Source organism: Lagenorhynchus albirostris, chromosome 17 (genome assembly GCF_949774975.1).
Source record: "Lagenorhynchus albirostris chromosome 17, mLagAlb1.1, whole genome shotgun sequence".
NCBI classification, from domain to species: domain Eukaryota; kingdom Metazoa; phylum Chordata; class Mammalia; order Artiodactyla; family Delphinidae; genus Lagenorhynchus; species Lagenorhynchus albirostris.
In genome coordinates this window covers 81,240,664-81,256,817 of record NC_083111.1, presented here as the reverse complement: position 1 = coordinate 81,256,817, position 16,154 = coordinate 81,240,664, and the positions used below count along the sequence as shown (strand labels likewise).

The window sequence follows — 16,154 nt, the reverse complement described above, 5'->3', positions numbered from 1 at the left end:
CATGATCAGCACAATTGAGGTCAGGTCTCCCAGGGACATGACACATAACACAAAAAAGTGCTTCTAGATTTTTTGCCAAAAGTCTGACTTCTACACAGCTTTACCGTCTCTAACCACGTCAGTGCCAGTAGCACCTACTTGCCCTCGGTAATTTTTTAAATCAATGCCTAAAATGGTAAGTTTCTTTTTTTCAGTCCTTTCCTTAAGTTAAATGAGTGTTTCATCTAGACCAACCTATATGCGAATTCAAGAGAAGTGTGAATTAATATTACAAAATATTTCTCAGCCACTATTGCAAGTACTGCACTAATTCCTGAGTACTGCTGGAATCATAGATTGGAACGGGAAGAACAGCAAGAAAGATCTGACCCATTAGTTAATTTATCTTTTTTCATACCTAAGTGCCTCCACTGCTCAACTTCCCCTGCACAACCCACAGATCTTTGTGGTCTTCAAAAAATTCTCTTAAGAGGGGACTTCCTTGGTGGTCCAGTGGGTAAGACTCCACGCTCCTAACGCAGGGGGCCCAGGTTCAATCCTGCATTGCCACAACTAAGAAGTCCACATGCCGCAACTAAAGATCACACATGCCGCAGCTAAGACCCGGCACAGCCAAAATAAATAAATAAATATATTTTAAAAAAATTCTCTTAAGGGGATGAAAAGGCAAGCTGCAGACTGGGAGAAAATATTTGCAAATCACATATCTGACAACGTATCTGTATCTGGAATATATGAAGAATTCTCTAAATAGTAAGAAAACAAATAATTCAATCAGAAAATGGATAAAAGATTTGAACACACAGTTCACCAAAATATATATATATACAGATGGCAAATAAGCACATTAAAAGATACTCAACATCATTAGCCATAAAGGGAAATGCAAGTTAAACTCATAATGAAATATCTATCAGAACACATCTCTCAGAATGGCTAAAATTAAATACAAATAGTGACAACTAAATGCTGGTGACAATTAATAGTGACACTAAATGCTGGTAAGGGAGTGGATCACTCCTACGTTGCTGGTGGGAACATAAAAAAGAATTCTAGAAAAGAGTTAGACAGTTTATTGTAAAGTTAATCATATACTTGCCACATGACCCAGCAATTGCATTTATTGGGTATTTATCCTACAAAAATAAAAAAAGGTATGTTTACACAAAAGCCTGCACCTGAATGTTCATAGCAGCTTTATTCACAGCTGCCAACTGTCCTTCAACAGGTGAATGAACAAACAAACCCAGGTCCATCCACACCGTGGGAAAAAACTCTGCAACCAAAAGGAACAAACTTTTGATGCAACGTGGGCGGATTACAGGGCATTATACTGAGTGCAAAAGCCAGTCTCAAAACGCTGCATACTGTATGGTTCCAGTTATACGACACTCTTGCGGTGATGACATCGTAGAACCAGGCTGGTTCCCAGGAGTTCGAGTTGTGGGGAGGTGTGACTATGCAGAAGCACCGTAAGGGCGTTTCTTTGTGGTGATGGAGCAGGGCTGTGTCCTGATTATGGTGGTGGTTACAAGAAACCATACATGTGACAAAATTTCAAAAAATTTTGAAATTTTGAAAATAAAATAAAATAATAATTATTTTAAAATAAAGAGTGCGTGCAAAACTGATGAAATCGGTTAAGGTCTGTACATGAGTTAATACCATCCTCAATTTCCTGGTTTTGACTGTGTAAGATGGGTTTTTTTTGGAAAAGCTGAATGAAAAGAACATGGGACCTCTCTGTAGTACTTTGCAAATTCTTGTGAGTCTAAAATTATTTCAAAATAAAAAGTTGAAGTTAAAAAAACAAAACATAGGGCTTCACTGGTGGCGCAGTGGTTGACAGCACCTGCCGATGCAGGGGACACGGGTTCGTGCCCCGGTCTGGGAAGATCCCACACGCTGCGGAGCGGCTGGGCCCGTGAGCCATGGCCGCTGAGCCTGCGCATCCGGAGCCTGTGCTCCGCAACGGGAGAGGCCACAACAGTGAGAGGTCCGCGTACCGCAAACAAAAACAAAAACAAACAAAAAAACCCAAAACAAACAAAAAACCCATAAGTTATACTTAATGAGTATAAAGATGTACAATAAAAAATTATATAGGGTTTCCCTGGTGGTGCAGTGGTTAAGTATCCACCTGCCAATGCAGGGGACACAGGTTCGATCCCTGGTCCGCGAAGATCCCACATGCCATGGAGCAACTAAGCCCATGTGCCACAACTACTGAGCCTGTGCACCACAACCTCTGAAGCCCGCGTGCCTACTAGAGCCCATGCTCTGCAACAAGAGAAGCCACTGCAATGAGAAGCCCACGCACTGCAACGAAGAGTAGCCCCCGCTCACCGCAACTAGAGAAAGCCCGCACGCAGCAACAAAGACCCAACTCAGCCAAAAATAAAATAAATAAATTGTAAAAATTATATAAGTGAAAAATGTCCATATTTAATTATAACTATTTTAAAAAATACATTTCAAAAAATTGTACAGTGACCACTCATGTACCCAGCATCCCGTTTCTACTGTTACTGCCTTGCTATATTTCTTTATCATGCATTTATTCTATTCATCTGCATACCTATTCTGTCTACCCATTCATCTTATTTTTTGGTGCATTTCAAAGTAAGTTGCAGACATTAGTAAAATTCACTCCTAAATAGTTCAGCATGCAAATCACTAACTAACTAGAGTTCAATATAGTTAGAGGAGACATTTTTAGGTAAAATTTATACAGTGAAATGCACGTCTTACGTGTACCCTTGCGTGAACTTTGACATACGCAGACCCTTGTGTCACTCAAACCCCGATGTACGTAAGGAGCATCACCATCGCCCCAGAAAATTCCCTCCAGGCTCTGCCCAGCCGATGCCCCCGAATCCTAAAGACACACACACTGCTCTCATTATCTTCACCAGAGATCGGTTCTCCCTGCTCTTGAGATTTAAAGCTGAAATGTTGAAATTTAATTTTTTGAAAATTTAATTTTCATTAAATATGTTTATAAACATAAAACATTTGCAATTCAAGGGTTCAGTGTCCGTCTAGTTGCCAAGGTAAAAAATCGGTATCAGGCTGAGTGCATGCAATGTCTAGACCTACAAATGTACATGCTTATGAGGAACATGAATTCCTTGATAATGCAAAATGTACAAATATTGTGACTACTACAGGAATTTGTGAGGACCTCTGAAGCCACGAGCTGCAGCATGAAGATGTAACAGTCTGCATTCTTAGACCTTTGAGTGCTGGTAGCTTTTAAGCCTCACCTCTCCCTCTTCCCTTTGCCCCACATCTGGGCAAGTGGATGGGAAAGGCTGGGTGCCCCCTCCAAGTCCCTGCCTGCAAGTGGGAACCGTCAACCTGGCCCACCCCCTAACCATGATCAAACCCCAATCTAGTCTTCTTTGCTTGCTTTCTCAAGCCATTTTCGGAGGGCTGCCCTGCTGTCCCCAGAAAAGCCTCCTTATGTAAGTAGTAAATCTTTTCATACCTTCTTGGTGTGTGTGTGGCATCATAAGTCCACATCACAACCAATTTTTTTGTGGGGTCTATTCTGTCCCCGCAGCGTGATTGCTACAGAAGAGAAGCAAGAGTAGGGATGGTCCTCACTACTACCAACTGTCGCTTCCTTATGCTGGATCAGTTGCGCGCCAAGGATCTAAGTAACTCATTTGTATTTCCTCTCACCTAAGCAGCACCTCCACTGCTCCAATCCTCCTTGTAGCTGGAAGCAGTACTTTTCCAACACCAGTTGGTCACAACCACAAACCTTCCTGGTATCTGGACCAATCGCTTTTTTTTTTTTTTTTTTTTAAAGACAGAGTTGTGGGACTTCCCTGGTGGCGCAGTGGTTAAGAATCCGCCTACCAATGCAGGGGACACGGGTTCACATGCTGCAGAACAACTAAGCCCGTGCGCTACAACTTACTGAGCCTGTGCTCTATAGCCCGCAAGCCACAACTACTGAGCCCGCTAGCCACAATAACTGAAGCCCGCGCACCTAGAGCCCATGCTGGGCAGCAAAGAGAAGCCACCGCCATGAGAAGTCCCCGCACCGAAACGAAGAGTAGCCCCCGCTCTCCGCAACTAGAGAAAGCCCGTGTGCAGCAACGAAGACCCAATGCAGCCAAAAATAAATAAATTAATTAATTAAAAAAAAAAAACAACACAGAGCTGTGTCAATGCCAAGCCCAGATCCTGGGAGACAGAGGTGCCTGTGTTTGACTATCAGGCCCTCCGAGGTCGCAGCCCAGGGCGGCACCCGCCAGGCGGTGGAGGGGATGCGGACTGTCCTAGGAACAGGAGGGTCCGGAACAGGTTCCTAAGTCTGCCTTAGAAAGAGTCTCAAGTTGATTCCCAAGTTCATTCAGATCCACGGAACCAGAACTCCCTCGGCAAAGGCCCGAAACCTGTGCATTCTGCAAGCGTCCCAGGTGATCCAGCGCAAGTAACCGAAGGAGGCGGGGCCTGGGCGCGCAAGCGCGGAGGGGCTGCAGGGAATGGTGCCTGTGGAGCAACCCGGGAGGAGGAAAGGGGCCTGAAGGAGGCGGGGCCTGAGAACCTGTCCGAGCGCGGGGCGGGGCGGGCCTGCAGAGACAAAGAGGGGGAGGAGCCGGGCGGGAGCCGGCCCGCTCACCGTGCGCGGGCTGGGGCGGCCCGATTCGGGCTCTGGGCTTCGGCGGTGAGTCCGGCGCGGCGCCGCTCCGACCCCGCTGAACCGCGGAGCCCGGGAGCTGTAGCCTCGCCCCAGGCAGGCCGGGCGGAGTGGTGGTGGGTGGGCTTATCCCGCTTGCCCGCGCGGCGCCCACCCAGCTCCCCTGCTTTATTATGGATTGACCCGCGCGCCCGGGTCCTCACGTCAACGCAGAGCGTCGGCGTCCCCGGGAGGCATCTGTCCCGGCCAGCCTCGTAGCTGACGCCGCGGAAGGGCCGGGGCTCGGTCCGGACCCCCCGGGCCCGCCGCCCTCCCCTGCCGGCTCTCCTCTCCGCAGCCCTCTGCCCTCGCCTCGGAGGGACCGGGGGCCGGCTTGGTGGGCAGCTCCCCGGCCGCCGGGCCCCAGGTGAGCGCGCCTGCCCCCCGGACCTGGGCTCCTTGCGACCCGGAAGATCTTTCCGCGGAGCCCGCCGCACCTGGGAACCTGAGTCCCAGGTCCTCTCCAGGACGAGGGAACTCACTGGGGCGTCCCTCGTCCCTCCCCTTTTTTCTCCCGGGGCCTCCCTGAGGCTGGGGAGGGACACTCACCAAGGAAGACTGTAGGGAGCAGGTTGGGGGATGGAGGGTGGAGAGAAGTAGGGCCAGCTGGACATGTTGGGTTGAGGGTTGTCATTAGGGGTCCCCTGGCAGGCAGGGTACCTGGGACGGGATCCAGGGGTCCCACACGCCTGCTAGTGAGCCTTCTGCCTCCCCCACCTTGAATTCCCCCACCCCGTCCTGAGGTGGTGACCCCACGGGCAGCACCAGTGTTGTTTCAGGGCCTGCTGACCTTTGGGGACATGGCTGTGCACTTCACGCAGGAAAAAGGGGCACGTCTGGACCCGGGGCAGAGGACCCTGTATAGAGACGTGATGCTGGAGACTTAGAGGAACCTGGCCTCCCTGGGTGAGGGGTCTCAGCCCCACGCCTTCCCTCTTCCCCACCCCCAGCCCACACTCAGAGCACAGGTGGGATCCCAGAGGGGCCAGGCTGGCTGTGACTCCAGGACCAGAGCCAGGACATTCTGCTCCCAGGCCCAGGGGACAGGTGGGGTTTCTGGACCCATCCCCGGGGCAGGGCCTTTCCCAGCACTTTGCTGCTGGGTGACTAGAGTGCCCGCTTCTCCCACAGCTGTGGACCTTGGCTGTGCCCACATCCCTGCCCTGCTTGCTGTCCCCCTCAGCCTCCTGGGGAGACCCCCTGTTTCTAAGCCTGCATCCTGGGTCCAGCTAAACCCCAGTCCCAGGCTACCCCGGGGCGGGAAGCCAAGGGTGTCGTAGCGCTTCAGTTCACCCATTTCCCCTCGGGCAGGAGTTCCAGGATCCAAACCAGATCTGATCTCCCAGGAAAGGAGCTCTGGGGCTCGAACCTGCTGGGGGCCCAGGAAGGAGAGACCGCGGGAGACCCCAGCACAGGTGAATGAGGGGTGCCGCGGGCCTCAGATTGTTCAGTAAATATGCTTAGTACACACAGCCAGTGTCGTGAACAGTCAGACAGGACAGTCACACAGTCGTCCCCGTGGGACGAGCTATCAGTCAGAACCCTCAATTGCAAGGAACCGAAAACCCAACCCAACCGGCCAAAGTTGCGGGGAGGCTCTTGGCTCAAGTCCTGAAAGTTGGGGGTGGGGTTGGTTCTCTGCGCTGTGGGTCTCAGGCTCCGAATGATGCCGTTGGCACAGGGGTGAAAGCCAGAATATTTAACGTTGGTTGGGTCAGACATCCAGCCTCCAAGAACGGCTGCTGGCCATATGTGGTAGTGGCCCGCTGGTGACCATCGCACCATCAGGACATGTCTGTCCACCTGCTGTTAAACAGAAACTTCTGTTCTCTATTTCTCACAGCAACACTTCCAACACCAAATGTAGGGCGGTTCCTCACACCAACCAGTCTCCACCTCTCTGCACATCAACTGGGTGTCCTACAACTTAGTTCTGACACTGACCACCCGGAGTTAGCACAGACCCTGCCCGTGAAGGGCTCAGTCCCATGAGACCGCCCCCACCTCAGGTGCCAATCACAAGGCCAGGCTGGCACCTGTGCTGCTCGACCAGCTGTGGATTGGAGGTTCCCACGACCCCACCCTTGGGCTTGAGTAATACGCTAGAACAGCGCAGAACTCAAGGAAACACTGTACTTAACAGTTACTGCTGAGTTACCGGTTTAGTATAAAGGACACAACTCAGGAACAGCCCAGTGGAAGAGCGGCACAGGGCAAGGTCTGGGGAAGGGGTGCAGAGCTCCCACACCCTCTCGAGGCGCGCTCACTCCCCAGCACCTCCACGTGGTCACCAAGCCAGAAGCTCTCCGAACCCCTTTGCGTGGTTGTGGAGGCTCCACTGCATGTGTGTGATTGATCAAATCATTGGCCACTGGGGACTGAACCCGGTCACTGGCCCTTCTCCCCTCCTTGGAGGTCTGGGGCTAGGACAGAAAGTGTTTCAGGTTTTGCAGGCCACGCAGTCTCTGTCGCAGAGCCAAAGGTTCTAGTAAGCGGAAGCAAAAATGCTGCATGTGTGTCCCAGGGCGGATGGCCCTGGCTCCTCGTACACCTGCCGTTGGTTGAGTGCCTGTGCACCCCAGGGAGGGCCACAGCTTGTTCCTCAGCAGAACCTTGCCAGGTTGCGTCAGGCTGCTGCCTCTACTGATGCATATATGGGAGGACCAGTGTTTTTGGAGGCCCTGTACCTCCTGTTTTATCTCCTTTGCCACAAAATGGATCCCTTGATCTAAAGCTGTGACCTGTGGCTTCGACGTTCAGAAACCCGGGGTGGGCCCTAAAAGCAGGGTGCTGGCAAAGGTGCTTCAGGCAGACCTGTGTCTGGAGTAGGTGTCAGTGTTGGTCAGGACCAGCCACTGTCTCCTCCAGGATGGAAGGTCCTGTGTGATTAACTTGCCCACAAGCACGGGTCAGTCTCCTGCAGGCTTCACACTGAGGAGTCAGCCTTTGCTGACAGGTCATCCGTTCAGTGGGGACAGCAGCTAGAGGGGTTTCCACAAGAGGGAGCTATGTACGTCCCCTCCCTGCACTGGGGTTCCTCTTCCCATGGGCTCACCTGTTCAAGCTCTGGTGACCAAGGACAGAGGCTAGCTGATGTGCACAGGACAGGCCGTCCTGTCCCCTGGTCCCTGAGTGCCTTCCCCACAATGGATCTGTACACCGTCCATCGCACGCCTCTCCCCAGGTGTGACCTTGCCCTGGGATTCACCTGCATCCTCACCTCGGAGCTGGCGAGCAGGCACCCTGCCCTGAGCTCTGCCCCTGGGAGATTGCCCCATCCCTGGCCAGGTTTGGAGCCCACCCAGGCAGGTAGTGGGCCCTGGACCACCTGGTTGTTGGGGTCCCAGGGAGGCCCCGGGGACAAGCTGGGGCAGCTGCTAGTGTCAAAGAGATGAGTGACGTGAGGACCTGGGCCCTCACTCCCACGACTAATCGTGTCTTCTGGACCTGCCAGGCCTGTTTAGATGCATGTGCCTGTAACCTGTCTGCTGGTGGCCGCTCTGACCACATGGTCATTTTCTGTCCCTTGTCCGGTCTCTGCAGAGCCCAGCGGCACATCACACACCACTTTTGAAATGGCAAGTGTGTCCTTGCCCAGAATCTAAGGGCTCTGCGTGGCACAGCTGGCCAGGGACTCCACGCAGGGTCCCGTGGCTCCTGTCCCCTCGCAGCCGGGACCTGAGGTAGAGCCCTGGCTTTCTTCCAGGCCCTGCTCGACACTGGCAGCCTCTGGGTCACTCAGTGACAGGTGGGAGCAGTCTCCCCCGTGTGGCGTGTCTCCCGGAGCGAGGAGGGCGAGGTCACCTGGGCCTCTCGCCATAGACTCGACGTGGCCCTGGCCCTTTGTAGGTTCTGCCCCACCCTCTGCCGTGCAGGCATCTCTCTAGGGTATCTGGAGCATGTAACACTTCAGTGCGTTCACTGCATCCAGTTGGCATGAGGTCATCAACACAGTGACAGCCGGCCCGCTGTGGATGAACACATTTGCCAAATTGAGCGTCCCTGCCCGAGTGCAAGGGGCTGCTGCTCTGCCCATCACAGGCGCCGCGTCTGGCCCAGCAGCTGAAGCCAAGCCTACACTTGGGCAAGCTCCCAGTGGTTCCCAGCAGCAGGCGTGAGCCATCCGGTGGTTCATGGGCCACACAGGTGGACCGAACGGGGCTGTGGTGGAGCCGCCGTCCCTGCATCCCTCTGCTCTGAGGTGGCCGTGTGCGCACAGCACTGCTGCTGGTCGAGGACCTTGGCCGGGGCTGGGGGCAGTTTCTGGGGTGTTGTAGTTTATCTTACGACAGGGCCGAAAGCAAGCTCATCCCACGAGATGAACTGTGCCGAAGCCCAGCAGTAGAGGGCTGCCGCCCGCTCAGGCAGAACAGCGCCGTCTGTCCTGCCGTGGTAGCTTTTATTTAAGCATTATCTAGGTTTACATTTTAAGACTTGTTTTCTTAACATTCCAGAAATGCCAGAGCAGCAACATATGCTTTTATTGATTATACAGGCAACAATGGGCTTCCCTGAAGACATGCCGTGCTTCGTCCTTGAGCGCGAAAGCAGCACAAGGACATTGCCTTGTGTTCCCATCATTCTGATTATACTAAAGCAGCACAAGGACATTGCCTTGTGTTTCCATTATTCTGATTATACTAAAGCAGCACAAGGACATTTCCTTGCGTTCCCATCTTTCTGATTATACTGAAGCAGCACAAGGACATTGCCTTGCGTTTCCATTATTCTGATTATACTGAAGCAGCACAAGGACATTTCCTTGCGTTCCCATCTTTCTGATTATACTGCAGTAGCACAAGGACATTGCCTTGCGTTCCCACCATTCTGATTATACTGAAGTAGCTCAAGGACATTTCCTTGCGTTCCCATCTTTCTGATTATACTGAAGTAGCACAAGGACATTTCCTTGCGTTCCCATCTTTCTGATTATACTGAAGTAGCACAAGGACATTTCCTTGCGTTCCCATCTTTCTGATTATACTGAAGTAGCACAAGGACATTTCCTTGCGTTCCCACCATTCTGATTATACTGAAGTAGCTCAAGGACATTTCCTTGCGTTCCCATCTTTCTGATTATACTGCAGTAGCACAAGGACATTGCCTTGCGTTCCCACCATTCTGATTATACTGAAGCAGCACAAGGACATTGCCTTGCGTTCCCACCATTCTGATTATACTGAAGTAGCTCAAGGACATTTCCTTGCGTTCCCATCTTTCTGATTATACTGCAGTAGCACAAGGACATTGCCTTGCGTTCCCACCATTCTGATTATACTGAAGCAGCACAAGGACATTGCCTTGCGTTCCCACCATTCTGATTATACTGAAGTAGCTCAAGGACATTTCCTTGCGTTCCCATCTTTCTGATTATACTGCAGTAGCACAAGGACATTGCCTTGCGTTCCCACCATTCTGATTATACTGAAGCAGCACAAGGACATTGCCTTGCGTTCCCACCATTCTGATTATACTGAAGTAGCTCAAGGACATTTCCTTGCGTTCCCACCATTCTGATTATACTGAAGTAGCTCAAGGACATTTCCTTGCGTTCCCATCTTTCTGATTATACTGCAGTAGCACAAGGACATTGCCTTGCATTCCCACCACTCTGATTACACTGAGGACGTCTCATGGATCAGTGCCCAAAGCACTCAGTGCTTATTCGCAGGCCCTCGGTTTGCCGGGGGGGGGGGGAGCGGGGGGGGCTCAAAGCAACCAGGACTGTTTGCAGTTTTGGCTTATTCGCCAGCCCCCAGTTTGCTGGGGGGGGGGTGGTCTCATGGGTCACGTCTCCTTTCCATGTCCTCAGTTACTCCACTACACTGGGGCTTCCACTTGGCCCTTCCCAACGTAATGGCTCTTACCCCTCGGGTCCGGAGACTGATGAGAGGGTTCTCCCCGCTGCCAAGTGCATCCATCCCGACGAGGCCCTGCAAGTGGGTCCGTGACTTGGTTCCCCAGCCCTTTTGTCACCCAGCCTCCATATGCCCAACTCTAACGGCATTTTGGGGCCCTATTTTCAGTGTCGGCTCAAACGCTGCATCCAGCAGCCTGCCAGGTGTGGGCATCCCTCTTTTCCCAGCGTTCAGCTCTTTGGGAAGGAGAGTATCTGTTGTGCTAACTTGCAGGAGGTTTGTCTCAAGGGGACCCAGCTTTCCCTTCGGCCCCAGTCTGAGAACTGCCCAGATCTGGGTGAGGGATTGGGCTCTCCAGCATGGCGGCTCATCTTAGCCTTCCCCTCCCCATCTCTTGGCCTCACCTGGTTCTACAAGTCAAGCAGCAGCCTGGCCAGCTGCTCACTGTCTGGCGCACCGAGATCGATTACCCATCGCCAAGCATCCCCACCCCGCGCCCCAGGGCCCTGCTCCTCCCCTCTCCGGGCCTTAATCTCCACCAAGGCGATGGGCCAGCCTGTGTCTTCAGAAGCCTTGGTGTTTGGCTTTATGGCTAAGCGTGTGCCCCACAGTCGGCACAGCCACAGTGGGGAGCTGAGGCTCTAGAACAGCTACGGAGGCCTCTGGCTCTTGGCCTCCCCTGGGGGTGGCTGCCCTGAGCCTGTCCTTCTCCTCAGTGCCGTCCAGGACATTTACAAAGGACAGGCGACCCCACGGGCCTCCCGAAGACCACTGCCCCCCATGGCTAGAGGGCAAGAACGACCATGTAACCCTGGCTCCCCTCCTGCTGCCCCGTCTCCAGCTACCGCCGCAAAGGCCCTGCCTCCTGATGCTGCGCCAGCTCTCTCACCCCAGCCCTGCACTAGAGGCTTGTGGGCCTGGTCGCAGTCCCCCCGTCCAGTACCAGTCACCGCAGTTTGGGCCCCCCTGAGCACAGAGCCTGAGAGTTTGGGGTATAGACGGTGTATCTGGAAGGCAGCAATTTTGGAAGCAGGCGAGAGGGAGCAGGGAGACAGGAGAGCAAAGTCAGTATAGAGTTGCCACTGCAAGTGTGCGGGGCACGACAGCTCCAGGACCTGGGATTGTCCATCAGAGCGAGGGAGATGGGACACTTGTCCTCTATTCCCAACCCCGGGGCAGTACCTGTCACGCAGCATGGGCTGGCAGCATGGAGCTCTGGAGGGGTTGAGGTGCACCTGTACCCCAGAGGATGCGGGCAGTCAGAGCTCTGCAGAGCTGTCTGCTGCAGCGAGGAGGCCGGAATCCGAGAGAGGCAGGGGGCCTGGCATAGTGTGCTGGCAGCGTCAGCTATGAGCTTCCACTCAGAAAAGGTGGGGAGGGCTTCCCTGGTGGCATGGTGGTTGAGAGTCCGCCTGCCGATGCGGGGGACACGGGTTCGTGCCCCGGTCCGGGAAGATCCCACATGCCGCGGAGCGGCTGGGCCCGTGAGCCATGGCCGCTGAGCCTGCGCGTCTGGAGCCTGTGCTCCGCAAAGGGAGAGGCCACAGCAGTGAGAGGCCCGCGTACCGCAAAAAAAAAAAAAAAAAGGTGGGGAGGAAACGAGACATAGGAGGGGAAGGTCCGTGGAGGAGGTGAGCACATGAGCACAGCCAGTGAACCTGGTGTCACCTGTGAGACACCCCACGGAGAGGGCTGGCGCGTGGAGTCCGTGCTCCCGGGCACGGAGGGGGCCCCAGGTGGACCTTCTCAAACAGAGTAACACACAGGCCCTTTCTCTTCGTTGCAGATTCCAGCCGGGGGTCTTTGCGTAAGCAGGTGATGGCGAGGGTGAAAATGACTCAAGCCTCAGAGCCTCCAGAAGCATCTGGAAGGTTCTTAGCGGGTGGGCCTCCAACACTGGTCTGCAGAGAAGCCGCCGGGCACGAGGGCAGGCTAGGGAGCCTTGAGAACTTCCTTTTCCGGGAGAGACAACCACACAGAACCTACTGGACCATCTCCAAAGCAGAAGGTGCCCAGAAAGGCGGTAAATGGGGACCCGAACTTCTCCGCAGCCCGCGCCCCGGGGCCCGTGAGAGAAACATGAAACGGCAGCGAGCCCGCACGTGCGAAACGTGCGCCAAGAGCTTCCGGTACCTCTCGCGCCTGTGAGACACCGGGCCACGCACAGCGGCGAGAAGCCGCTCGCGTGCGGGGGTGCGGCCGCGCGTTCAGCCAGCGCTCGCACCTGGCGCAGCGCCGCAGCGCGCACGTGGGCCAGAAGCCGCACACCTGCGGACAGTGCGGCCACGCGTCCACAGCGGCGAGAAGCCCTTCGGGTGCCGGTGGTGCGGGAAGCCCTTCAGTTACAGCACCCTCCTCGCCCAGCACCAGCGGATCCACACCCGAGAGAGGCCGTTCCGGTGCGCGAGGTGCGGGAAGAGCTTCATCTGGAAGTCCAGCTTTCGGAACCACCAGAAATCACACCGAGGCAGCGTGGACCTCTGTAAGCTAAGCTCTGGAAGCAGCCGCTGGATGGGAGAGCTTGGGACTCGCTGCTACTCCAAGGAGCGCCCCGGAAGGATGTCCCCGGGCACGTGGAGCAGTGCCAGAGCGAGAGCAGCACGAGGGACCGGATTGTTCTCCACCCGCGATCAGCCTGTGCATTTCGGGTCCTTCCCACGACGGGGGTGGCCCAGGCCTGCCCGCCCCGGCGGGCGCCGCCCGGCAGCTGGATTCCGCGTGGCTGTGGTACTTCTTGGGCAAGTTGATGGTTTGAAAGTCGCTATTTTCAAGTGCATCCAGATTTTATTTTTGAAACTTAAAACGTAGGTCTTTGTCTCCATTTGCATCATAGGTGGGTTCTAAATGCCTTTGAAATCCAGATGGGCTACAGAGCTTTTGGATAATCAACCTTTCATCGCACAGCAGCCCTGAGCACCTGGCGGAGGGCATGGGGAGGTCACGTAACTCTAGTCATCATTCGGTTCGGGCTTGTTATTTTCGGATGCTGATTTGCTGCAGGAGGATGTGATTGTTCCACCTGGGGCAGCTCAGCCCTTGCGCTGTTGGCACTGTGACTTTACTCATTCAGCTTCGCTTTCCTGTATGCGCACTCTTTGCTTGTGTCACATTGAGTGTGCATGGCATTTGAAATGTTCTTTTTTTCCAGCCAGTTCTTCTATACAGAATAGGTTTGCATAGAATGAATGTTTTCTAGACAACAGTAACATTAAAAACTATTAAAACACATGGTAGAAATATGAGACAACAGATATAAAAGAAGCCACTGGTCATGAAACACAGAAGATCCATAAGAAAGTTAGTCTGCAAATGCTGCCCAAGCATGGGGGGCAGGGGGGAGGCTGTGCCTTTGTGTCCTGTGACCACCCACTGAATTCTTGTCATTCCCGGATACACCATACCACCACTTACAGGCTGAGTGTCACCATGTCTAATGAAACTCCAGCCTTTTTCCTACAGACTTAGTCAATAACTTAATTACAGAAGCAATACATGATCATTTGAGGAAATATACAAATATATAGATATAAAATAAAGTAAAATGGGGGACTTCCCTGGCGGTCCAGTGGTTAAGACTCCGCGCTTCCACTGCAGGGGAATCTCCAGTCCCTGGTTGGGGAACCCAGACCCCACATGCCATGCAGTGTGGCCTAAATAAATAAATAAATAAATAAGATTAAGTAAAATATAACAGGAAGTTTTATTTTGACTCATATTGGTGCTGTAGGAACCCGGTAAACTGACAATGAAACGGGGGGATTTGGGTGTTGCCCACAGTGTTTCACCCAAACTATGTAGATTCAAAGCTGTAACAGAAGAAAACTTTCCTGAACTAAAGGCATATCTGATTTCAATGCTGAAAGACCTGATTGTGCACTAAGAAAAAAATAGAGAACACAAAGTCTAATGAAATTACTGAACCACAAAGATAAAATACTATACAAACATCCAGGAAAAAGAAGTAGATCACCAACAGAGGAAAAAAATCAGTTTGCCCCAGACTTTAATTAACAAAGGCTGTAACTCTTTCCGTATTTATTTCCTTAATGTGTCGTAGTCATATTTTATTTAATTAATTATTTTATTCATTTATTTTGGCCGCGTATGGGGCATGCAGGATCTTAGTTCCTGGTGCCCCCTGCAGTGGAAACTTTGAGTCTTAACCACTGGACCACCAGGGAAGTCCTACAGTCATATTTTAAAGCTTATTGCCTTTCTCTTCCCTTTACCTCTTTCCTACTAGTGTGTGATCGCAATAGTTAAATTCAAATTAAGTTCATAAGATGCAAAAAATATGATGGAATCTTGCCATAAATAAAGGAGACAACATGGCTCCGAAACACTACGTGAAACAGGATGCAATTAATGAACCAGACACTGGATTATCTTCCTTTGGGGAGGGGGAGGGAGTAGTTTTAGAGCTATGTAATAATTGCATTATGTTGGAATGGTTTGAGAGGAAGTTTTGAAATTGCTTTTTGAGAAAATGTGCTTATGTGGATATCAGGTTTTCAAGGAGTGGATTGTAATGAACAGCTCTTGTTTCAGCCCATCCCACATCTATCCCCTCCTTCTTTCTTTTTGTAAGAGCACCTCACCTTTGGTTTGCAGCACTTCCTAGGATCTGTTGTAGGAAGTCACAGTGGTGGTCTCAGTCTGGGTGCACCTCCTCCTGTGGCCACTGGTCAACCCGGGAGGAAGCTAAGGCAATCAGACCCTCCCCTCCAGTCCATCACTGAAGGAAAAGGTGTGTATATATCTCATGTCATCTGTGAATAGTGATAGATTTACTTCTTTCCAATTTGGATGCCTTTTCTTTTTCTTGCCCAGTTACTCTGGCTAGAAATTCCAGTACAATGTTTAACAGGAGTGGCAAAAATGGATATCCTTGTCTAATTTCTTACCTTAGAGGGAAAGCTTTCAGTCTTTCATTCATAGAGTATGATGTTAGCTGTGGGTTTTTCATAAATGCCCTTTATTAAGTTGAGGAAGTCCTCTTCTGTTCCTGGTTTGTTGCGTGTTCTTATCATGAAAGGGTGTGATTTTGTCAAATGCTTTATCTGCATCAGCTGAGATGATCATGTAGTTTTTTTCTTTGTCTTTTTTTAAAACAATTACAGGCGTTTTATTTTATTTTTTTATTATTATTTATTTTAAATTTTTTGGCTGCATTGGGCCTTTGTTGCTGCACACGGGCTTTTCTCTGGTTGCGGCGAGCGTTGTGGTGCGCGGGCTTCTCATTGCGGTGGCTTCTCCTGTTGCAGAGCATGGGCTCAGCAGTTGTGGCTCACGGGCTCTAGAGTGCAGGCTCAGTAGTTGTGGCTCACGGGCCTAGCTGCTCCGCGGCACGTGGGATCCTCCCAGACCAGGGCTCGAACCCGTGTCCCCTGCATTAGCAGGAAGATTGTCAACCACTGCGCCACCAGGGAAGCCTGAAAGTCTCGTTTTCTTAAAGTCACCTGATTGAAGATGTTACCATCTACAAAATCTCTTCACTGGCAACATCTAGATTTGTGTTTGATTGAATCACTGGGTGCTACAGCCTGGCCAAGTTGACACCTAACACCAGCCATCACACCAGGCATCGTTCCTAACTTGCTCCC

The 16,154-nt window shown here is 52.2% G+C and overlaps 1 long non-coding RNA gene across 1 annotated transcript; it reads left to right on the top strand.

Annotated features, from left to right (window-relative positions):
- Positions 1–4,639: 4,639 nt before the first annotated feature.
- Positions 4,640–15,665, top strand: LOC132507918 (uncharacterized). Its single transcript, XR_009536363.1, has 3 exons — positions 4,640–5,060; positions 12,338–13,355; positions 15,163–15,665. It is a non-coding gene; the product is annotated as an uncharacterized LOC132507918 (long non-coding RNA).
- Positions 15,666–16,154: the final 489 nt, after the last annotated feature.